The 25,731-nt window shown below is 34.8% G+C and overlaps 1 protein-coding gene and 1 pseudogene across 1 annotated transcript in view; both read right to left on the reverse strand.

Moving 5' to 3' along the window:
- LOC143533045 (putative LRR receptor-like serine/threonine-protein kinase IRK) overlaps positions 1-25,731 on the reverse strand; it is a 223,692-nt gene that overhangs the window by 102,945 nt on the left and 95,016 nt on the right. The window lies entirely within an intron of this gene.
- On the reverse strand, positions 10,624-21,923 carry LOC143532994 (uncharacterized; annotated as a pseudogene).

The raw sequence follows: 25,731 nt of genomic DNA on the forward strand, positions 1-25,731 counted from the left end.
GTTGGATGTGTGGGCACACAAGGCTAGACCGAATAAGAAACGTTGTGTTTCGCGAGAGATTAGGGGTGGCGAACATAGCAGACAAGATAAGAGAGTGGAGATTGAGATGGTTTAGACATGTAAAGAGAAGACAGACGACGAATCCTGTTAGATCCGTAGAAAACATTACTATAGAGGGGAGGAGGGGTAGAGGACGACCGAAATTGACTTGGGATGAGAGAATTAGGCATGATTTGATAGACCTAAACCTCTCCGAGTACATGGTTGAGGATAAGAATTCGTGGAGAAGTAGAATTAAAGTTAAGGATTTTTAGAGAGAATTGAATACCTTAGGGCTTAGACTTAACTTATTTAGGTCGCATACCATAATGATATTTCCCTTACATATATTATTATTATTATTAGCTTTTATATAGCTGTTAAACTGTGATCTTATTATTAATATTATTATAATTAGTAGTAGTTTGTATATAACTGTTAAACTTTGATTTCCTTTATTTTGATTCATACACATGTACTTAGAGCCGAGGGTCTCTCTGGAAGCCACCTCTTCATTCCTTTGGATGGAGGTACGGTGTGCCTACATCCCACCCTCCCCAGACTCTACTTATAGCTTTGCTGTCGGTGGGATTTTACTGGGCATGATTGATTGATATAGTATACAATCTAGAGAGAGAAAGTGTGTAACCTAGAGAGAGAAATTGAGGTGGTAAACATGAAGCAACTAGTAAGTATCTTATTCAACTAAAAACCTAATAAGAACCTAATTTAACAAATCAATTAACAAGAATTCAATTAACAAAGGCCTAATAACCTGATTGAACAAACCAATTAACAACAATTAAACCTAAACATAAACAATTTTTCAAGGTACAAATCAAACCTAAACACAAACAATTTTCAAGGCATAAATCAAGCATAAACACAAACATATTTCCAATGCACAAATCAAACTCAAACATAAACAAAATGGATCAAAAAGTAAAACTAAAATTAAACGGGTCAAAAATCAAGAATCAATCGTCATGGGTTTCACTTTAATACACTAATGTCACTTATAACTCGAGCCATTATTAACCAAGTAATTGAAAATTAATCAAGAGAAAATCAAGAATCAAGATTGTAATCTAAAGAAGATCACTTTAATCAAGATTGTTACAAAAAATAAAACCTTAACAAACCAAAGAGGAGAAGAGAGAGTCCGACGACAGCTTGCTGGAAAGAAAGAGGCTAACGGAGGCAGGGGCAGAGGTGAGCGGCGGCGGCTGGAGGTGGCCGGAGATGGAGGGGGCAGGTGGCGGCGACGCACCGGAGGTGGAGGGGGCAGGTGGCGGCAGCTAACCGGAGGTGGGGAGGCAGTGGGTGATGGGATGAAATGAAAGAGGGCTAGAGTTTGAAAGACCTGATGGAATGAAGGGGATGAAAGAATGGAGAAGATGTTAGAGATTTAAGAAGTGGGTGGTCCATGTCTGCGTGAAAAAAAGGGCGCGCATACTTTTTTTAATGAAATGTCTTCTAAAAATCAAACAGTCTTCAAGCCTAAAGGTCTACGTGGCGCAGACATAAAAGGTCAGAAAGATCTTCTGACAAAAAATAAACACCACCTCAGTGTTTTGGATGAGTTTTAAGATCCCGCATCGCCTAATCAAAGTAAGTTTTTTAAGTACATTGAAAAATTACCTTTTTTATATTAAATACATATGGGCACTTCCTTGTCTCTATATATCATTTCACATTTGTTCAATTAGCTGTAACCTATCAAACAATAGGATTTGATTTTTTACTTATTTATTCATTCATTATATGTGGTCTAACCATTAACTATAGCATTCCTTACGGTTACTGAAAATACAAATAAATAAATATTATTGTTTCTTTATATGTATTTGATAAAAGAGTTAGCGAACTTCTACTTAAACTAACTAGACAAAGACCAACACATGCTAAAATACCGTCTCAGATAACTGAAAAGACAACCTTTAAAAATGTATAAGGTTATGAGTGGTCTCGTAAGTATGAAGTTATGAGTGGTCTCGTAAGTACTGAACGAAGACACATCAACGGCCAAACTCATGATGATAAGGGGTCACGGGTTTTTGCTCCAACTAGCAAACGTGAATTTCAGTATTTGACTAGATTACTCGTTTATGTAGGTAAGTTATTTTTTTCTATTTTCTTTTTTTGAACAAATATGTTTTAATTTTGTGGTTTATGAAACTTGAACTCAAAACCTTTTAAACCCTTCTCACCCAAGATGTTTAAAGGCTTTTACCACAACCCATTGGTGTTTATGTAGCTAGTTAACTTCACTTCTATAAATTTGGCTCAATTTGTCGTATTTGGATTTTATTTATGAAAGAGTGTTTGATATAATAATTTAATTAATCATTCAATCAGTTTTCATTTAAAAAAATCTGTTTTATATAGGTTTCTTTTTTCCGTTATCAGTACTTTGAATGATCCTTCCCTTTATTTATTTGAATCTATGTTTTTAATTTCAAATGTGATCGTTCTATCCTAAGTTCTAGAATGAAGGATGATTGTAACGCGGAAAGTTAAGAAACATCATATGTATTGGCCATCATCTACTCCCACAAATTAAAATTAAGTAAACACTATTGTATAATGTATATATGGCCACGATTCTAACTATTAGAAAACTGTATTTTATTTAATAATTTGTTTAAAAAGTAAAAGTAATGGTATTATTTTGAGAAAAGTAATTATATTTTCGTTTTTAGGGTTTGGAAATGATGTATTTGGACGATTTCCAATAAGTGAATGGAAAACAATATATAACATAAAATTAATAAGAAATTAGTTTTAAGGTCCGGACTAGTGATGGTCTAAACATTCAGTTAGACACTTTAGTGCGTGTTCGTTTCACATAATTCATAGGAATTTAAAAGAATTAGAATTAAAATCGCATGGCTTGGCGTGTTCTTTTCATTGGAATTGGAATCTTAATTTCATTTTTGTGTGTTCGGTTCAAATAATTGGAATTGGAATTCAATTCTCAAATTCCTTTAAATAGAGGGATTTCAAATCATTCCAAAATGTAGAAAATTTCATGTGAATTCATTTGAATTTTTTCTCGAGGTTTTTTTTTTTTTACTAATTATTTTAATGAGGGCAACGAATAAAATATTTTAGTTTTTTTATTACCTTTTTTTGTTTTTGATTTATATTTTGAGGTATGAATATTATTTTTGAATATTTTTTGAGGGGTTTTTTATCTTAATAGAAACCACTAAAAAATTAAAATAATAATAATAAAAAAATTATACCGCAAAATATAAATCAAAAACAAAAAATCTAAAAAAAACTAAAATGTTTCCGCCGTCATCCTCGTTAAAAGAAAACCGATCTCATTTCATTTGTGGTGATAGATTACAACTTATATGTCAAACGAACACACCAAGAATGAAATTGGATTTCAATTCCTTCCAATTCCAATTCTTATGAGAATGTTCAAATTCCAAATCTAATTCCTTCCAATTCCAAATCCTATGCAAATTTCAATTCTATTACATTCAGTTAAGCGAACACGCCTAATGTTCTCAGTATACTGATTTGTTCAGTGATGCTTGGTTCAATCGTTGATTAGGTCTTTGAAGTTATCATGATTTGGCTCAAATTAATTTTAAAATTAATTTCTATTAATTAACTACTTTATTTGGTGTGATTCGAAACAATTTTGTTTCAACACGAAGCTTGGTTCTTCCTCGGGCATTCTTAAGGTATTTGAGAACCCAATGATATTGGCATAGTAGATCACAGGGGCGGACATAAAGGCTTAGCAAGAGTAGCCTCTACTGTCCCTCAACTTTTTATCGGTAGTATAATTTTTTTTTATTTTGTCGGTTTTTGTATTTCGTTATCACTGAAAAAATATAGTGTTACCCTTATTCCTTATTTGTTTAAGGTCAAACTAAATTAAAAATTCAAACCAGTTAAATCTCAGTCAAAGTTTAAAGTCCAAACTAATTAAAACCCCATTGGGTCATTACCCATTAACCATATTTGTTTTAGGGTCATTGTTTAGTTTAAAGTTAAAAAAAAAGTATTTGTTTTACCGTATTTCATATAATGTAAATAAAACAAAAATATAAACACGATAATAAATAAATTTAAACACATCGGGTTTTGAAAGCTTGAAAAGTGTTTTTCTAAAATGAAACTTATCAAGACGGATTTGTGTAATCGAATGGGTGATGAGTACTTGAGCATGCGTTAATTTGTGCGGTTAAATAGAAACATTTGATAAAGTAACAGAAGAGGCTGTAATGGCTCAATTTCTAGCTTCCAAAAACCGTATAGGAGAAATCTGCACACATGTGTTTAAATTTATTTGTTATCGTGTTTCTATTTTTGTTTCGCTTACATTGTGCGAAACATAGTAAAAAAAAGAAAATTTAACGTTTGTTCTAGATTCGTCACTAAATGAATTAGTTTATTTAATTGATAAAATGTATAAAAAATATTATTTAACTAAAAATAAAAGATAAAATGTAGCACTTTTAATATAATTTTGAATTTGTGTTTGTCATGGCCCTTTGTTTTCCTGTAGTACAGGGTTGGTGAGTTATTTGTATTCTTATAGTTATAAATCATTAATTTGGTTTTATTCAGTTTTCTTCTCTTTTGGCGGTTGGATTTGGTGACTTTTGTTCTTCAACTCAAGTTGTTATTTCATGGAAATTAACAAGCTTCATGCAAGTTATTTCGGATATGGAAATTTGCAGGCATTTTTCATCGTTCTAGATGTTCCACTCGTCGCCTAAATCGTTAAACCCTCATACTTGAACATCTAGATACGTGGGAGGTGATTTTTTTTTAATTCTTTATTTTCTTTTTCTTTTCTCAGAAACTAAACAATCAAATTGGAAACACCATATAGATAAAAAAAAATAAAATAAAAAAGGGGAAGGGGGGGGGGGGGGGGAGGGGGTTGATGCCCACATGTTGGGGGTTGATGCCCACATGTGTTCATATTTTATGCAACTTAGTACACCTATACAACCTATTATCTTTTTTTTTAACAAGTGCTTTTTAATAAATTAACAAGAATAAATATAGAAAATATAAAATAACGTGAACAACCATTATTTAATCAAACCTGCCCAAGAAATATTTAAGCACAAATGCATGTACTAGATGATCTTACCAGTCAGTGTGTTTAAAGTCTTTTTATTAAAGCCTGGGTACTAAAGAATACATAATTCGCTAAAACATTTAGCTCTAATAGCAACTTTGTCACCACCCATCCATACTGGCCTATACACGCATGCAACTTAGTTGGCACCTTATACTTACGCACAATGGAAAATTGGAACTACAATTTTTGATACCTTAACATACAATTAAGAATTCAAAAGGGTCTACAGGTTATAGGTTTGATTACAAAATACAATGAAACATATATATTCTATATTTAAAATATAAAACTCAACAAAAATTATTTTATGGGAAAATTCCAAATTGACTCATTTTAGAGAGAAAAAAAATCAAAATAGCCTATTTTTTTCTTAAAATCCAGAAATAGCCCTCCAAATCTCGTTTGGGGCGTCACATTGGGAGTCGATCCAATAAGATTCAAAAATGATTTGAATCTCGCCAACTCCGTTATTTTTTGTTTATTAATATAGATAGTTTTATATGTGCCTTGTTCTCATCCACACAAATATGTTTTAAATATGTTCCAGATAAAAGTGGGATTCAACCAACATTTTCCTATATGTCTATATATATGTTACTTAAAATGAAAATTAAAAATCGGGTTTTGCAATTTAAAAAAAAGTTAGGCGTGACACAGTTTGTTACCCATTTGTATTTGGTTTCGAAATAAATATTACTTTTTATTAATTTCAAGATAAAATGGCATGATAAGAAACTTTGTAACAATAACATTTGAAAAGGGCTTCGAATTGTCATTTAAAAAAAAGAAAACAAAACAAAAATATAAAAAAAATTACAAATTTTATCCTTTTGAATTAGCTAAATTATGAAATGTGTCCTTTTTTAAAATGAGTCAAAGAGTCGTAAGTGTATACATCTGCACGGACACCCTTTTCAGTCATTTCAGTAAATAGTTGTATTGCATTATTAACCATTCGATCTTTGCAGAGGCTATCAATGACTGTAGTGTAATGATGTACTCGGGGTTTACACGAGCCTCCTGATTCCATGAACCTGAGCAGTTGAAGGGCCTTGGTAGTGTTAGCTGCTTTACAAAGCCCATTAATAACGGTTCCAAACATAACCTCATTAGGCTGACAAAGTTTCTCTTTAAGCAGTTTCTTGAACAAGTCAAGAGCTTGAGAAACGCGATCAGCAAGAACAAGGCCATGAATGAGAGTGGTATAGGTGGCCGGCTCAGGCGGATGACCCAGCTTGAAGATGGTTGCGCAAAAGCATAAGGAAGTTGATTAAGGCGGGAAAGACAGTTAATAGAGATGTTGATGGTGTAGATATTAGGAGGAATACCCATCAGCTTCATTTGGTTAAGGAGCATAAGCGCGGTGGAATACTGCTTCATCTTTACAATAGGAGTAATGAGCTGAGTAAACTGGATGATGGAAGGTGGAGGCTGTCTTAGAAGCATTTCATCGAACACTTGGAGGGCATCATCCTTGGAGGCATTTTTGAGCTGCCGAATTCTTCGACTGAAATGGTAGGATGAAGGTGAAGCAGTGGAGTAGTGATAACAACCAAGTCCAATTCTTGTGAAGCAATTGTTCATCCTGAAAGTTTAAATTTAAAGATTAGGGCGTAGTGTGAAGCATTTATCAAACAGTTGGAGATGCAGAAGCAGTAATAACTATCAAGAATAATAATATATTCAAAATTCAAATCATTCCCCTCCACAATCTTCCCAATAATAGTCTGATCTTCATATCTTTTATTTATAGACATTGTATAGGTTATTATTGTATATCCCTACAATCATGCTTTAAGGTTGTGTATTTATACCTTCTTTGTATAATATGAATAAACAAGCAATTATCACAAATCTCATAAATAACGAGGTCGAATTCTTGTGCAAGCAAAAGAAAGGGGAAGATCGAACGGAAATCAGATATTATAAATGGTCGGAATAATCATACATAGCATTATAGTTACACCAGCAATGCCAGAAATGAATAAATTATGTTTCTATCATGCATAGCATTATGTTTCTATCATGCTTTTCAATTTTTTATTATTATTATCTTCAATCCATACCCCTCCCCTCTCACTAATCGCCCAAAAATCGGCTAGGGGGGGAGGTTGTCACCCAAAAACACCCAAAAAAACCTGGCTTTTGTCGTCCATGGCCTTAATAGACATTTATTTTGTTAAGACACATACGGTAGTGTCAGAGGTTTAAATAAAAATAACACTTTGGTACTAAGGTTTTAAACTAATAATTTAGTATTAACTTCTGTTAACAATTCTCTTAAGATTAAGGGCATTTCAGTTTTTTTCCAAATTTGAAAGACTAATCAATTAACTTAATTGGGCGAGTGACTGATCATGTGATAATAACTTAAAAAGTATAACATTTATATATAATCATTTATTTTTGTTTTATATTTATAACTTAATATAAAAAAATAACATATTTAAAACAATGTTTATTCTGTCAAAAAAGGACGGACGTTGGTAAAACTCAAGCGTCAACGTTACCCTGGCAGGTAAAACGAAGTGTTACGATGGCAAGTCGACACGAATTTGGTCGTATCGATTACGTTCGTTACAGTATAAACGACATTGGTAAAACCCATGAGGTGAAAACCTCAAAATAATCTTGTCAAACTAACACATAAAAAAATAAAAATATTTAAACCGACTTTTATTTGGTCATTAAAACATGAGTGTTGGTAAAATTCGAGCGTTGCCGGTCTCAGGCTTTGCGACAGTGAATCAGTAAAACGAGTGTTGGTAAAACCCAAGCGTTACAACGGTGAGTCAACATGAATTTGGCCAGTTTCGGTTACGTTCGTTACATTACCGGAAGTAAAACAAAAGGATTTGTAAACCCCAGGCGTTATTAAAATTCGAACGTTGTCCGGTGCTAGGAGTTGCGGCGGTGATTCGATGCGAATCTGGTTGGTTTAAGTTGCGTTCGTTAAGGTGTCAATAAAACCAAAAAAAAATTAATTAATTAAGGTGACGTGGCTCACTGTTTGTCTGCCACTTGGACCAATGTTAGTCTTGCGTCTTGGTATTTTAATATTCATCATGGGTATTTTAATCATTTTGTTAGAATTTAACAAAAGTTAATGTTAATACCCAAACTCGTTTCAAAATTGAAAAATTAAAACCCATACTTGTTACTCTAAAACTCTTAGTACCTAAAGGTGTTACTTTACTCAAACCTCGGGCACTATGTGTAATTATGTCGTTTGTTAACATAAAATAGAGATTCAATAACACCAAATGCTCATTCAAAAATTTGAACTTCGGGTTAGGTTGTTTTAATCTTGTAACAAGTCTGCGGTCTAACGTTAATTTTCGTTAACTAGACTGTTAAGTTTAATCAAAATGAGTCGGCAGACGTATTAAACTAGTCGACCTCGAGCTTAACATTTTAGTTCGTTAAAATAAACAAGCCAAGTCAAGTTAGCCCGTTTAACTCCTTCAAGCCTTACCTGGTTCGGCTTGGCTTGACTCCGTTATTGCCATGCTCAAATATATCCATTATATCTTAAAAATACAATCCTCCTCAGCGTGTTTGCCCAATGTACATAGCCACCTAGGGATGGAGACAAACGTATCCGAATTCGACAATAGGCATGAAACATGAAACATTCGAGACTAGCATTCAAACATGAGATTAGCTTTTAAAAAATTATGGGTATATGACATGCATAGTATTAGGTGAAAATCGGCACGATCACTCAAAACATATATACCCGTTTACCCGAAACATACCATAAACATTTTTCTTTTATTTGTCATTGGTAATATAGTAATATATTAATCCACCATTTTTAGTTTTTATATTTCTAATTTCCTTGGTTATAAAATTTATAAAAATTAAAAAATCAAGAAAAACCTATTTAAAAATTCCAAAAGATAAATTTTTGAAAATTCAAACAGGTATGCTCGATATCAACGAGTAATTACCTCACACCTATCCTAAGGATAATGAGCAAGGTATGAGACACAACTTAATAAGCGAGTATTTGATGGAGATTACCCATTATTCCAACTATTTATGCTTTAAACAAGAATTTATGCTTCTAAGATGGATGATGTCCTCCAACTGTTTGGTGAAATGCTTCATTACCATTCTCATTTCACGGTGCTGTCGGGTTTAAGTGGAGAAAACTCCCTGTGACCTTTTTAGTATAAATAAAGCCAAGTCTCTTTTATTTCAAATTGTCTAAATTATCTAAATTATATCTAGCTCTATTGTAATATGAAGACCAACCCTTCTCGAATTGGGTATTTTTTTTGAGTAATTGAATCATTTGTTTTGAGCCCGGATTCTAGACTCTATCACATTACATGTTTGGACACAAGCAACTTCACCGACTATTTTGTTCAAATTTTCTGTGAGTTTTCTTGGAAATAAAATTTCAAGAAGTTATTGAGTTCTAATATTTGATGTGTCATGTAATTTTAACATTAAGAATGATCTTTAACGCCACTTATCACCCATCCCACAGCCTTAATAAACCTGAAGTTTGGCTTTCTGAGTCAGCATTGGTCTTAGGACCTTATAAAGAGTCATCATTCGTTTCCTTTTGAGCACCCAAGTTATATTCTATGTTTAAATGGCATACATGAATTCATGAATACGAGGGTGCACTAGTTTTCATACTAGACAAATAAGATTTTTTAATTGAACAACTCACACACCCATCTAATCTACTCCTAATTCTACTGCACGGTCCACAGCGTGGCTCTAACCCTCGACCTTAGGGGAGGGAGCACCTTATCATACACCAAGATACTATTGAGCTAAATGTTCTTTGATATTAGACAAATTAGTTAGAACTTTTAAACAGTGAAGAGTTGCATAATTTCCATCTCCATCAAAACCTCTTCATGGGTAAACATTGTGACATGATGACCCAAACTTAAGATCAAATTGCTCCATTTAGGACCCTGAAATCAACTTTCTTTTTTGTTTTTGTTTTTGTTTTTTTTAGGGTTAATTATTTTTATTTATTACTAATAAAAGGTTTTGAATTTCTCATTCCTTAAATTTGTAGAAAACCAAATAATACTGTTTACACTAAAATAATATAATAGCATGTAAATATAATAGTATGTAAATTTATACAACAGAAAATGAATTTAATACCTGTCAAGTGCTGTTGCTTTAGATGGTGGTCTTGGTGACTGCAATCAATATAATTTCAGTTAGTGTATGCACTTATGCAGATATCTAACATATTTAGTTATTCAATGTTAAGCATTTAGAAACTATTCCCTTCCATGATATTACAATTTTATTATTATCTTAAAACATCAAAAGAGAAGAAAAACTTAACATGAAAATACAAGATAACAAATTTTCATATAAAAACTAAATTCCCAAATTGCACTTTCAGGAATTGAACATAGATATTAGATTAGTATTCTTGAAATCTTTTCTTTCAACATGTTTTAGCTTTTGAATGATATCGTTCATAAACGAGAATCTTTTCCAACATTGGGGATCCGCGGGAGTAAGTTCTCAAAAGTAGCACAATCAGGCATAAAACCTCGATTAATCATTTCTTCAAGAAAACTCTCAGCCTCTTGACACTCGTTTTTCTTCAACAACTCCCGAACAGTAACATTGTATGTGAAGCTATCCGGCAAACACCCATTTTCTTCCATCTTTCCAAGCAATTTTTTAGCTTTACCCGATAACCCTTCTTGGATATGTACACATATCATCACATTATAGGTCCTAACATCAGGTTTCAATCCTTTCAGTAAAAGTTCATCAAACAGATCCATAGCCAAGTTGGGCTTCCCACATTTGCTGCAACCATAAATCAATATATTATACAAACCTACATCATTCTTCATTTCATTACTTTCTAGCGAACGGAAGAGAGCCAATGCATCAAAACACTCGGAGCTTTTGCACATTCCATGCAACAAGATACGGTAGGTGCATATATCGGGAGGAATCCGGCCCTTTGTTTGCATCTTGTTGAAGAGTTCTCTAGCTGCTGCAGGATGCCCTGACTCAAACAAACATTGTAACATGGTACTCCTTCCTCCTCCATATCCATCAACACTTTTGCAGCTTCCGTCTCTCGACCAAAGTTACATAGACCCTGAATCAAAGAGTTGTAAGTGTATACATTTGCAAGGACACCCTTTTCAGTCATTTCAGTAAATAGTTGGATTGCATGATCAACCATACGATCTTTGCAGAGGCTATCAATGACTGCAGTGTAATACGGCAAAAGGGGCTTACACGAGCCTCCTGATTCCATGAACCTGAGTAATTCAAGGGCCTTGCTACTGTTGCCTGCTTTACAAAGCCTATTAATAATGGTTCCATACATATTTTGATTAGGCTGACAAAGTTTCTGTCTAATCAGTTTGTTGAACAAGTCAAGAGCTTGAGAAACGCGATCAGCAAGAACAAGGCCATGAATGAGAGTGCTATAGGTGGCCGGATTAGGTGGATGACCCAGCTTGAAGATGGTTGCCAGCAAGGCAAAAGCATAATCAACCTGATTAAGGCGGCAATGACAGTTAATAGAGATATTGATCGTGTAGATATCAGTAGGAATACCCAAGAGATGAATTCTCTTAAAAAGTGAAAGGGCAGTGGAATAATGGTTCATCTTTACAATAACACTAATCAGCTGATTAAACTGGATGATGGACGATGGAGGCTGCCTTTGAAGCATTTCATCGAACATAATCGAGCTTCACATTGGAAGCATTTTTGAGGCGCAGAATTCTTCGACTGAAATGATAGGCTGAAGCTGAAGGTGAAGTAGAGTAGTAATAACGAAGGCGTATCATGAATCTGGCAAACGAGCTCATTCAGGTAAAAATAAATAAAATAAATAAATAAATAATTGTAATGAATGATGGAAGTTGAAACCACCGATCAAGCAAGAGATTTTACATTGAAAATCAAACGTTTTATGATTCGAAGGCTTGCTTCTTCCATATAATTTTGAGGGAGAGGAGAAGTGGGTCAGGCCTTCTTCAAACCAGGTCAAGCCAACACATGTTTGCTCATTTATATTTATATCTGTTTACAAATATTTAACCGCAAAAGAGCATTATCGGCGGGACACGAGTGATTGTGAGTAGAGTGGTATGAAAATGTTATAGTTGAAGTTGGGGTTTCACCATCCTGTATAATTTCTTAATATTGTATGAGAGTAGTTGTTGTGAGTAGACAAAATAAAAGATAATGATAAATGTATAAAAATGTATTATTTAATTAGAAGTAAAAGAGAAAAGGTAGTGACTTTTAATGTGATTAGAGCATTCACAACGTGTGCCCTAAAAATATGTGAGGGGATTTTTTAAATTATAGTGGTTATGAGTAGATGAGAGATAAAATGTTATACAGAAAAGTTAAATTTGCAAATTTACTGTTCACACCATATAATTTTTAATATTTTATTAAACTGGTTGTGAGTGGAGAAAAAAAGTATAATGATAAATCTATAAAATGTATTATTTAATTAAAAGTGAAAGAAAAAATTTAATGATTTTTATGTAACTATTGGACATAGGTAAGAGGTAAGGAATAGACTGGGAGTAAGAGTTCTCGTTCTTATGATTTAAGCTTTTAAATCTTGATAGTGATAGATCGCTTACATTATATGACAAGAAGTTTGATTATAGAAGTCTGTAAATTTCTTGTTAACACTTGTAACACTTGGGATCTTTGGTTTCTGATTGATCTATCTTGTAGGATTCCAAGCCTTGTTCTCGGGTGTTTGGTGTTTGAAAATGATTTGGTGAATTATTTGGGTGAAACCCGGTTGGAGAGGGACATATATAGGAGATTGTGATTTTTGAATTTGAAGTGAGGTGGGACATATATAGCTTTTATTTTAAATTTTTTTATTTACTTAACTTTCACATCTTGTTCTTTATTTTAACTACTATGTCTAAAAGATATAATAGAGAATAATTGTTGGGTCAACAGGAAATGGCCCGCCAATCGAATCAATAGGACATAAATAATGTTCATTTTTTACGGTTTTAATGGTCTTAATGAGATGCTTAATCATATTTACAAAAGCAAAAAGCAAGTCCTTTTTGAACAACTTGGTGTATGTTGTTTTTATCTATCTTAATTATATTTTTGAACAACTTGTACATGTACTTTAGTGGAATGATGGTGTAAAATCTTTAACTCGGCTAACTATAATTTTTTTTGTTTATTGTTGTCAGTCCCAAGCCCAGACAAAAGATGAGGGGTTTGTATGTTAAAAATGTTCTTGTACCCAATTTCACATGTGCCTGACTAACCCGTATAAACTCGGACCCAAAAACCGATTGTTATTAGGGTTGGGTATCAGTTACACCTTTAACATTTTATATATTTTTGTAACTTATTATCACACTTTTTAAGTTATTTATAAATTAGCAATATATTCTTTATTTATATTCTTACCGCCATTTTTGAACGTGAAATTGTCCATCCTAAAATGGTGTTTTGATTTTTGTTGAAACTTCTTGATAGGACAGTTTGCTGAATGGTTTGCTGCAACTTATAAATGTTGGTATTTTGAATTTAGAAAGTCAGGCTGGAATTTGATGCGCAAATTCATCATTTTACGCTTGGTGACAAACTGAATGGTTATGTTCAACTATGAATGTTGACTTTGGAAAGTCAAACTAGAATAACTATAAATTATTGGTGTTACCTTTTACAGTAATGAAAAGTATTAGTTAAGCTTATCTTGAATGTTGTTATTATGTTTCGCCCGGTGTGTGTGTTTGTTATATTAAACAAGAAATGGATAATACTTTAAGCCATTTGACCAAATGGATGGTGTTTAAAGAAAGTACGAGATTGACATCTGGAATTTGATAGGAGCTGCTGTTATGAAGATGATATTCAGCAACATAATCTGAAAGTCGACTGACTGACGATGAGTCAAAATTAAATGACAATTAAGAAATCAAGGTTTCTGTGTTCAGAATAGAATGTCCCATTTTGTGTGTTCTAGACCGTGATTTGAATTTTATTTTTTTAAAACGGTCGGGCAGGTTAGCAACCATTTCAAAAAATGGTAATTTTGGTTCAAAACGGGTTGTTTAAAAAGAAGCAACAAAAAGAATCAAAAGGCAAAGTAGAAAACACCGATATATATAAAGCCTAAAAAATGATCCTGCTAATGCACATTATTGCCTGCTGCTGCATCTTTGTTTATACAAGAGCTCTGTTTTATGAATGTCTGATAATGATTAATGAACATGTCTTTGTTTCTGTTTTATATTAGTTGTAAACTTTTATTTACCCTTTTAAACTGTATTGAAAGATTATTGGGAAATCATACAAATCACCTATAGAATACAATTATACTATTGCTATAATTACACAATATTTTCCCAATTTAGACATCATCTAGAACGATCTATCACTCCCCCGCAGTCAAAGCAGGAGGCCTTTGGGTAAAAGGTGGGTGTATGCTTAGACTAGATCGAAAGTCATCAAAAAGTATCTTTGGGAGACCTTTGGTGAAGATGTCAGCAATTTGGTACTGGGTGGGCACGTGGATCATCCGAACATTAGCCCGTTGAACCTGCTCACGAACAAAGTGGATATCCAACTCAATGTGTTTCGTACGTTGATGTTGCACGGGATTCCCAGATAGATATATAGCACTGACAATATCGCAATACACCAAAGTTGCATGAGAGAGCGGCTTATGAAGCTCTAACAGGAGATTTCTTAACCAACAAATTTCAGCTACTACATTTGCCACTACACGGTATTCAGCTTCCACACTCGAGCGAGAGACAGTAGTTTGGCGCTTAGAAGACCACGAGATGAGGGTGTCTCCGAGATAAACGCAGTAACCAGACGTCGATCGCCGAGTGTCCGGACATCCGGCCCAATCTTAGAAGACCACGAGATGAGGGTGTCTCCGAGATACACGCAGTAACCAGACGTCGATCGCCGAGTGTCCAGACATCCGGCCCAATCAGCATCGGTATATGCCCGTAAAGAAAGACCATGAGACGAGCTCAAAGTTAGACCAAAGGAAGCTGTGCCACGGAGATAGCGAAGAATACTTAACAGGGCTTCCCAATGTATAATCTTAGGTGAATGCATATGGATACAAATCTGCTGAACTGCATACGAAATATCCGACCGGGTAAAAGTTAGATACTGTAACGCCCCAGCTAAGCTGCGAAATAAGGTGGGGTCTTCGAAAACCGGACTGTCAAAATGTCCTAGTTTTGACTTCGTATCCACTGGAGTGGGTACCGACTTACAATGTTACATGCCGGCTCTTTTAAGAATGTCATTTGTATAAGTTTGTTGAGACAAAAATAGTTTGTTGCCATTCCAGGAAACCGAGATGCCCAAAAAATAACTAAGCGGCCCCAAATCTTTCATAGCAAACTCATTAGCAAGACGATTCATGAGTTGAACCCGTAGTTGTTCAGTAGATGTAGTGAGAATTATGTCATCAACATAAATGAGAAGATATGCCGTGTCCGAACAATGCGAATAAACAAATAGAGAGTTATCACAACGACTTTGAATGAAACCGATGGTCGAGACAAAGTCGGTAAACCTTTGGTGACACGCACGGGGTGCCTGTTTTAAACCATATAAAGATTTCTTTAGGCGGCACACATGGTCTGGAAAATCTTTATGCCGAAACCCGACTGGTTGATGTTATTATAAGTGGTCATGTGAACATAATTATGATACAGCACATTTGGATGTTATTATAAGTGGTCATGTGACAGGGCTTTAAAAGATACGGATTCATCTCCACCATGTAATCAGAACGGGAAAGGTTGCTCGTGGTGCTTTAACTGCAACTGCTACTGCTACTGCTAGACCTCTTCGCGAGTTCTAGTTTTTTTAATTGCACTTAGATAGTTGAATCTCTCTTCATTTTTTCCATCTATCTTTTAGTGTCCATATGTTTCACTAATATATGCATAATTTTCGTGCTTTTAACCATTTACTTGATGACAACCCATTACCTGCTAAGGAGGCATCATCATCAGTACTTGTTGCGTCCTGCTTGCAAAACGGAAAAGTTGGTGGGAACGTAACAAAAAACTATGAAGGTGAAAAGGGATTATTATTTATTAACATTGATTAGTTCAGATGCACCAGGTAAATTTTCATCATCCAAGTTCAACTTATATATGAGATTGTAAAGTTTTTATTTTTTGAAGACTTTCTGTGTGCTTTTGTAAGATCAGAAAATGAACTGTCGTTCTTTGCATCGTTTTTGTTACATATTTGTTTCTTTTCTTAGATTCGTTATCCTAATGGTCATATTACGGTTCTACCCCTGGAGATCTTTTATTATTAGCAGGGAAGGCGCATAGGCCTTCGTCCAGCTGCTTCATATAGACCCACAACACATTATAGCACTATGCAGTCCTCTTTGTACTGTTTCTTGTACATCAAGCTCTGCATCTTTTACAGATCCTTGCTTGCAATATTAATGTGCATTTATATCATCTGTTTACATGTCTTTAAGATCTAAAATCAATATAATTTGAATTTTTGCCCAAAAGTGAACATTACAAATGCAGTTATTCAGCTATGCAGCCGGATTTTAAATATCAAAGAGCTTGAGTTATCCAGTGTTAAGCATAGAGGTTACAAAATGATTTGGGCTGGGTCAACAAAAGTGAAAATCAGGTTCTGGCCAGGCCGGTTTTGGAGGGAGAAAGGATCGGGTTTGACGGATTTAAAAACCTGATTTCAACCCTACAGGTCGGGTCATGTCTTTTATTATCTTGCAAACAGTAGACTAGGATATGTATTATATCGTTCTACTATCAAGAAGTTAGTTTAATCTAATGATATGATTGCAACACGTGATTTCCTAAAGCATTAGGAGTCAAATTAATATAAAGAAAGCCATCATAAGTATGGATGTGTATAACATTATACATTTAAAACAGCATAAATCAGTCAACAAATTATCATAATTATGTTCAATGCAACTTAAACAAGCAAGAAAGCAACAACCATAAGCAAAAATCCAGATAAGTTATTGACAAGTTCAGGAGACAAACTGAGATGTTTAGTTAGGTATTCAGCCATATTTTGTTTCTACACTTGTTAGTTTTAGAAGGATGGTTTGCATATGAGAATCTTGTCCTACTTTTGGAATTAGTCATAGCACCATCGAAAAAGTAGTAGAATTAGTGGCTTCTCATACATTAGTCAACAAATTATCATAATTATGCCTTATGCAACTTGAACAAGCAAGAAAGCAACAAGCATAAGCAAACATCTAGATAGGTTATTGACAAGTACAGGAAACTAACCGAGATGTTTAGTTAGGTATTCAGTCATCTTTTCTTTTTACTCTTGTTAGTTTTAGAAGGATGGTTCGCAAGCGAGAGTCTTTGTCCTCGGTTGATCATTTCCTCCAGAAAATTCCCAGCCTCTTCATACTTGTTTTTCTTCAACAACTCTTGAACAATGACATTGTGCGTGACTCTATCAGGCAAACAACCACTCTCTTCCATCTTTCTTAGCAATTCTTTACCTTTAACTGATAACCCTTCTTGGAAATACACACTTATCATAACTGTATATGTCTTAACATCTGGCTTTAATCCTTTCAGTAAAAGTTCATCAAACAGATCCATAGCCAAGTTGGGCTTCCCACATTTGCTGCAGCCATAAATCAATATATTATACAAACCTACATCATTCTTCATTTCATTACTTTCCAGCAAACGGAAGAGAGCCAATGCATCAAAACACTCGGAGTTTTTGCACATTCCATGCAACAAGATACGATAGGTGCATATATCGGGAGGAATCTGGCCCTTTGTTTGCATGTTGTTGAAGAGTTCTCTAGCTGCTGCAGGATTCCCTGACTCAAACAAACCTTGTAACATGGTATTGTAAGTGATAACATTAGGAATCAAACCCTTGTTTTGGATTTCTTGAAAAAGATGCCTAGCCTTATCAATCTCCTTCTTCTTACAGTATCCATTTATCAGGCTGCTATATGTGATGATGTTGGGCACAAGACCCCTCTGCACCATGCTGTCAAGAACTTTCTTTGCTTCCTCTATTTCACCACGTAAACAATATCCATCGATTAGCGCAGTGTAAGTGATTACATCTGGATGTAGACCTCTTCGTACCATTGCTTGTACAGCAAGCTCTGCATCTTTTACGGATCCTTGCTTGCAAAAGGAATCTACCAGGATATTAAATGTATCGACTCCTGGAGATACTCCTTCCTTGTCCATATCCATCAACAATTTTGCAGCTTCTGTCTCTCGACCAAAGTTACATAGACCCTGAATCAAAGAGCTGTAAGTGATAATGTCTGCAAGGACACCCTTTTCAGTCATCTTGGCAAACAGTTGTAGCGCATGATCAACCATACGATCTTTGCAAAGGCTATCAATGACTGTAGTGTAATGATGTACGGAGGGTTTACACGAGCCTCCTGATTCCATGAACTTTCTTTGCTTCCTCTATTTCACCACGTAAACAATATCCATCGATTAGCGCAGTGTAAGTGATTACATTTGGATGTAGGATGAAGGTGAAGCAGTGGAGTAGTGATAACAGCCACGAAGTCGAATTCTTGTGAAGCAATTGTTCACCATCCTGTAAGTTAAGCTGGAATTTGAAATCAGGCAAAAGAGAGTAGTTGCGGGAAACATACACATATCCGATCCGATCCACTCGGTCATGATGACAAAGGTTTGAGAAAATTAATAAGCATTTTGCCAGATACATACATGAATGAATCAAGATCAAGTCTTTGGAAACCTACCTTTTAAACACCCACTGAAACTCATTTTTTAAGTTAAAACCTACTTTTGTACCTTTTAGTTGTTGCTAGCCGCCGCTTTGTGAATGTAATACAGCCGTTCAAAAACCCTTTTCAAGTCGAACTCTTGTGCCGCAGGAGGGAAAATGTTAGAACCAATCGGATCGATTCGGTCCGGGTTATAAAAACCCTTTTTACCCAATCCAAATCCTTTCGATGTCATTACAATTTGCAATCATATGGGCCCATTTTTCATCTTTAATTAGCAGTTAAACCATAATGCCAAGATACTTCCATATTGCCTCAAATCAATCAATCTTGACCATCAAAAGTTCAAACTTGACCAAATTAACCTTGTTGAAATTTAATCCAATTCGTTTAAAGGTAGTACCACAAGAAAAGTGATCAATTTGGCAATTAGCAGACCAAACCTTTTCAATGTGATCGGCGTTGACCACAAAAGTCAACTCCTCCTGTAATAACATCTTGACCCCCAAAATAGTCAAAATTAACCAAATTAATTACAATAGGAATTAATCCCTTGTTTTGGATCTCTAGAGGCTCAGGCATCCCGCAAAACGGCTTTCCATTGAAGACTCATCATTTGCTTCTACAGTCTCACGCAGAAAGATCAATATGTTATTAATTTAAAGAAAATATTTTTGTGCTTTTATTTTTGTTGGTGGCAATAGAATCCCTGTTGTTTTTACAGCACAGTTACATTATTCTGTTACCACTTTAATATGAATTTCCATATAATAATTTTAATTATTGTGATAAACGAAAAATACACACGCACACACACTCAATTTTCTCACCCTCTAATTTTCAAGTTGGGGTAAACGAACTAACAAGTTCATATTTATAACTAAATCGAAACCGTTCAATAAGAAACTTAAAACGAATTTCAAGTACGATTAATTTTTTTAGTATGTAATCAAGTTGCTTAATGGGAATGGACATTTTCTTTTAGTGACAGGAACTCAACCTAAACACAGCCAAGTCAACTGTTGCATTAGAACTAGGTCATCTTGGTGATTGCAGTATTAATGTACTGTTGAATCATCCATCTAGATGTCTATGAAATATATAATCAATATAACTTCAGTGTTAAGCGTTAAGAAACCAATAACTTGAATTTCAATTTTTCTTATAAGCATGCTGGACCAATAATCCCAGATTTTAATAATCATTCTGATAAAAACTACAAAACACTATATTTTAATAACCATGTTCTGCACAACTTAAACAAGCAAGCTGGATTAGGTACTCTTGACATCTTTTATTTCTACACTTGTTAGCTTTTGAACAATGGTTCTCAAACGAGAATCTTTCCCTACATCTGGGATCCGAGGTAGTAAGTTCTCCAAAGTAGCACAATCAGGCATAAAACCTCGGTTTATCATTTCTTCCAGAAATGTCTCAGCCTCTCCAAACTCGTTTTTCTTTAACAACTCTTGAACAATGACATTGTACGTCACGCTATTTGGTAAACTACCATTATCTTCCATCTTTCTAAGCAATTCTTTACATTTACCAAATAAGCCTTCTTGGCAAAGCACGCTTATCATCACTGTATATGTCTTAACATTCGGTTTCAATCCTTTCAACACAAGTTCATCAAACAGATCCATGGCTAACTCAGGCTTCCCATGTTTCTTACAACCATCAATCAATATATTGTACAGCCCAACATCTTCCATCAATTCTTTGCTTCCCAGTGATTGGAAGAGAGCCAATGCATCACCACACTGACCATTGTCACACATACCATGGAATAGGATACGGTAAGTGCATATATTGGGAGTTTGGCCCTTTGTTTGCATCTTCTCAAACAGTTCTCTAGCCGCCATAGGATTCCGTGATTCAAACAAACCTTGTAACATGCTACTGTAAGTAACAACATTCGGAATCAAACCCTTGTCTTGGATTTCTTGAAAAAGATGCCTAGCCTTATCAATTTCCTTCTTCTTACAGTATCCATTTATCAGGCTGCTATACGTAATGATGTTGGGCACAATATCCCTCTCCACCATGCCATCAAGAACTTTCTTTGCTTCCTCTATTTCACCACGCAAACAGTATCCATCGATGTAGACCTCTTTGTACCATTGCTTGTACAGCAAGCTCTGCATCTTTTACGGATCCTTGCTTGCAAAAGGAATCTACCAAGATACTAAAGGTAACGACTCCTGGAGATGCTCCTTCCTTCTCCATATCCATCAACATTTTAGCAGCTTCCGTCTCTCGACCGAAGTTACATAGACCCTGAATCAAAGAGTTGTAGGTGATAACATCTGCATGGACACCCTTTTCAGTCATCCTGGAAAACAGTTTTAGTGCATGATCAACCATACGATCTTTGCAAAGGCTATCAATGACTATATTGTAATGATGTACAGAGGGTTTGCACGAGCCTCCTGATTCCATGAACCTGAGTAATTCAAGGGCCTTGCTAGTTTGAGCTGCTTTACAAAGCCCATTGATAACGGTTCCGAACATAAACTGATCAGGCTGACAAAGTTTCTGTCTAATCAGTTTGTTGAACAAGTCAAGAGCTTCGGAAACGCGATCAGCAAGAACAAGGCCATGAATGAGAGTGGTATAGGTGGCCACATTAGGTGGATGGCCCAACTCGAAGATGGTTGCCAGTAAGGCAAAAGCATAGGAGACTTGATTAAGGCGGGAAAGACAGTTAATACAGATGTTCATTGAATATATATCACTAGGAATACCCATCAGCTTCATTTGGTTAAGGAGCATAAGCGCGGTGGAATACTGCTTCATCTTTACAATAACAGTAATCAGCTGATTAAACTGGATGATGGAAGGTGGAGGCTTTCTTTGAAGCATTTCATCCAACACTTGGAGGGCATCATTGAGATTCACACTGGAAGCATTTTTGAGGCACAGAATTCTTCGAGTGAAATCATAGGCTGAAGCAGAAGCAGTGGAGTAGTGGTTACAACGAAGTCCAATTCTTGTACAGTTCATCCTGAAAGGTTAAATTTCAAGCCAGCGGTAGAGAATAGAGCGTAGTTGCAACACCCGCCAGCACCGTGTAATAAGAAGAGCATTACATCAAACAGTTGGAAGGCATTAGAAGCATTTTGGAGATTGAAGAGTGAAATGAGAGGAGCGTAGTATTAGTATGCTTGTGAAGTAGTTCATCTGTCAACGTTCAGATTCAAGAGACGTGTATCCGGCATGTATTACTAAAGGATGCAGTATTCAAACACCACCCTCAAGGCTATACGAGTCGTATAGCCCATATTTATTGACAAACGTACGGAGGGGATATCACCGAAATTTATAATTATTTTCTGAGTTAAGTGACATTTTAGTATTTTTGGTTTGCCCAACTATGCAACTTTAGTACTTATTTTGAATTTTGTGCAAATGGCTATCCCATTTTCAAAAAACTTGTATTTTGGTACTTTTTTTAATCCCGTTAATTTTCATCTGTTAAGTCTGGGATATTTGAGGAATTTTATTATTTAATCAGGGGTATTTGAGTAATTTCATTATTATATTTTTGTTTTCCTTTTCTTTTCTCCCCCCATTAACCCCTTCCCCCCAAATTCATTCTCTTAACTTAACCCTAATAATTCCTCAAACTAATCAAGACCGTAAATTCAAAGTAATATAGAAAGGGAGAGAACTAGTAAAACTGGGGATTCACTCGTATACCATCGTCGTCGTCTTCGTATATTTTCATTTGTTTTCTTTTCCGCTGACTGGACCGTGATTCATCGGATTCCTTTTGCGGTGGATCATCTTTGTCGTCGCTAGCGGCTACGTATCTACGATTGCGCATTTTTAGTCTGCGTCAAGAGAGAGCATGGGTTGGTTTGTCAACAGGTGATTCACCTGCATATCGTTTCCGTGGGTTGGGTCCTCAAACTTATCAACCGTCCATGAAAACGTGCAGGCAAGTGCGAAGGCGTTAACTCTCTACAATGGCTCATATTGCGCGTCGATATTCTCGTCCATCAATTTCTCGGCGTACGATTGAACAATCTCATGTTTTCTCGAACTCACCGGAATCTCGTTAACTATCGCGAGTATTTGATGAAGAGCACGTGCCACCTTGTAATCTACCATCTCTAGCGTTTGTACTCTTACCGTAACAACCGGAATTGAAATATCAACCAGAATCAAAAGAAGAAGAGATGAGGTTGAGGAAGCACATAAAAGTTGTGATGATGATGTAATCTAGGATCTTGATTATTATTCTGATTCAACAATATAAAATGGGAGAGAAAAAAATAAAAGAATAAAACAAATAATAATGAAATTACGCATATACCCTGGACTTAACGGATGAAAACTGACGAGATTAAAAAAGTACTTAAAATGCAAGTTTTTTGAAACTGGGGTAGTCATTTGCACAAAATCAAAATAGGTAATAAAGTTGCGTAGTTAGGCAAACTACAGGTACTAAAATGACACTTAACTCTTATTTCTAAGTCAAAACATCTACGTCAATAAACGAAATTATTTTTCTAACACTATATTTCAAAAGCTGAGTTAACACATGTAAGGTTTTCTAATTCATATAGGTGTCAACCAGTGGCATGACGACATCTAAAAAGTTGTTACCTCGAAGCGTTCATGTTGTTCGTAGTTGTTTGATTACTATGGAGTAAAATATTTACTCTTAAATTATATGTTTCTATTTTATAACTAACTCGGCCGTTATTTTTAATATTTTGTAACTTTAAAGTAATTGAAAAAAGCCTATACGAGCCAAATAGCCGTTACTATACGAGTCATATAGTCTTATACGGCTCGTATATAGAGGCTATACAATACAAGGGAACAAGACCTGGCACTAGCTGACACAAAAAAATAACTCTGCACCTATACGAGTCGCATGGTCCCTATACAAGTCGTATAGGTTCTCCTAGTATTTAAATAACCTTCCAGGTGTGTGCATAACCCCTAACTAAATTCAAAATATATCCGTAAACATTAAAAAGAGTGTACTGTACAGACACTACAAACATTTTGAAACAACTTTAAACAAAAATTCAAAAAATAAATAAATTAGCAATATAGATTATCATACAAAAAGAAGTATAACTTAAAATGGAATTAGCACTTGTACAACTTATATAAAAAATTAACATCATTTTATAAAATTATATACGACACCGACACTAATTAAACACAAAAAAATAAATTTATAAACGTCCGAAATAGTATTGATACTCTTTTAGATTACAATACAAAAAACAACAAATAATCTTTTTTAAATAATAATAATAACAAAGTAATTAACCAATGATGTGTCATGACTCATGAGGACCGACTACCAAGTTGCCCGCAATAGCACCTTTAAGCTGCCACCAACATTGTAAATCGTTATAGATTGCTTGCTTATGCGTTACGCCGGCATTTTCATTAGGAATTTGGGTTAAAAGTGGGCTATTCATCACTAGTTAATCTTTGTATGGGATCCCTAAAATGCAGTCAAAAATAGTTACAACCTTTTGCTTATTTCCAAAAGAAAACTGAATTGAAATCTTGACTATAAAATATTGACATGTTTTGACCTTTTCAAGTCAATGTCTTCATAAATCTCAAATTTCCCAAACCGAAATCAATTTAGAACTAATTAATTCCGAAACTACCCTTGGCCACGGGAAAGCTAAACGTTAGGTGAATGCATACAGAATCAATAATATATAACATGGCAGCCCCTATATATGATAAATCAGCAAATCAGCTATGCAATTCGACTCCATAAGAGTACTATAGACATTGAATAATATTATTGTTGTAAAATAGATAAACATGAATATTGGACTTATAGAGTAACATGGCATTCTGTTTTTCAAACACACGTTTCTTTAAAGGCAAATCACTTAAATGGCCACTTTGGTGAAGACATGTAAACTCCTCTACATGTTCAAACATTTTTTTCTTTTTCACCAAGCAAGTGGGCTCATAAAATCAATTAGTTTCGTGGAAATTAAAAAGCCCATTTTTATTGGACACATTAGTACGTTTATGGCCTATGTAGAAGCCTAGAAGGGGTGCAATAGACAATAGTTACGTACGTGGTCAACATCTTTACTGTTCATACCTGGTGTAAACATATTTACCACCGACAATTTTAAGAAGTTATCAGAATAATTTCACAACGTCAAATATCCATTTAATAGCAAATTTGGTTGTTGGTAGGTTAACGGTCGCTCATAGGTCAACGACTCCTCGGACCCCCTAGCACGACTTTGGAGTCCTTGATGATATGTCTTTAGAGTGACATTTATAATTCATTAAACTTGAAACCTAAAGAAAAACTTTCAAATAAGGTGACGTTTTATTTGAAAAATAATTGGACATTTTATAGGAAATTTTTTCGGTAATGCATACACGATTACACACTTCACACTTGTAACCCAACAAGTATATACATTAGTTGGATTTTTGGACTATATACACGTATCGTAACATATGATTTTTAATAATATTGATGTGTAAGATGACTTATTACAGGGATCATGCCATTCATGATTCTATGATTGAAGTAACTCAAGAATATCAATTTTGCTTCAAAGAGAACTTTTTTTAACGGTTTTATTTCTGTCTAAAATCCTTCTAACGCTTTAAGGAGAACCTAGTGTTCAAATTGAAGTGTTCCAATTTCAATTCAAACCATTTGTTTGAACATTAAAAGAAGCCAAAGTTGCTTGCTAGCTTTACAATTAGACAATTAATCTAGTCATGATTGCAAGTGAATTTTAAAATAACATAATATTTTGTTATAGGATAAAATATCCCTCTTTATATATAC

This window comes from Bidens hawaiensis, unplaced genomic scaffold (genome assembly GCF_021521415.1).
Source record: "Bidens hawaiensis isolate Kalapana, Puna unplaced genomic scaffold, B.hawaiensis_p1.1 tig00009577_1, whole genome shotgun sequence".
Lineage (NCBI taxonomy): Eukaryota > Viridiplantae > Streptophyta > Magnoliopsida > Asterales > Asteraceae > Bidens > Bidens hawaiensis.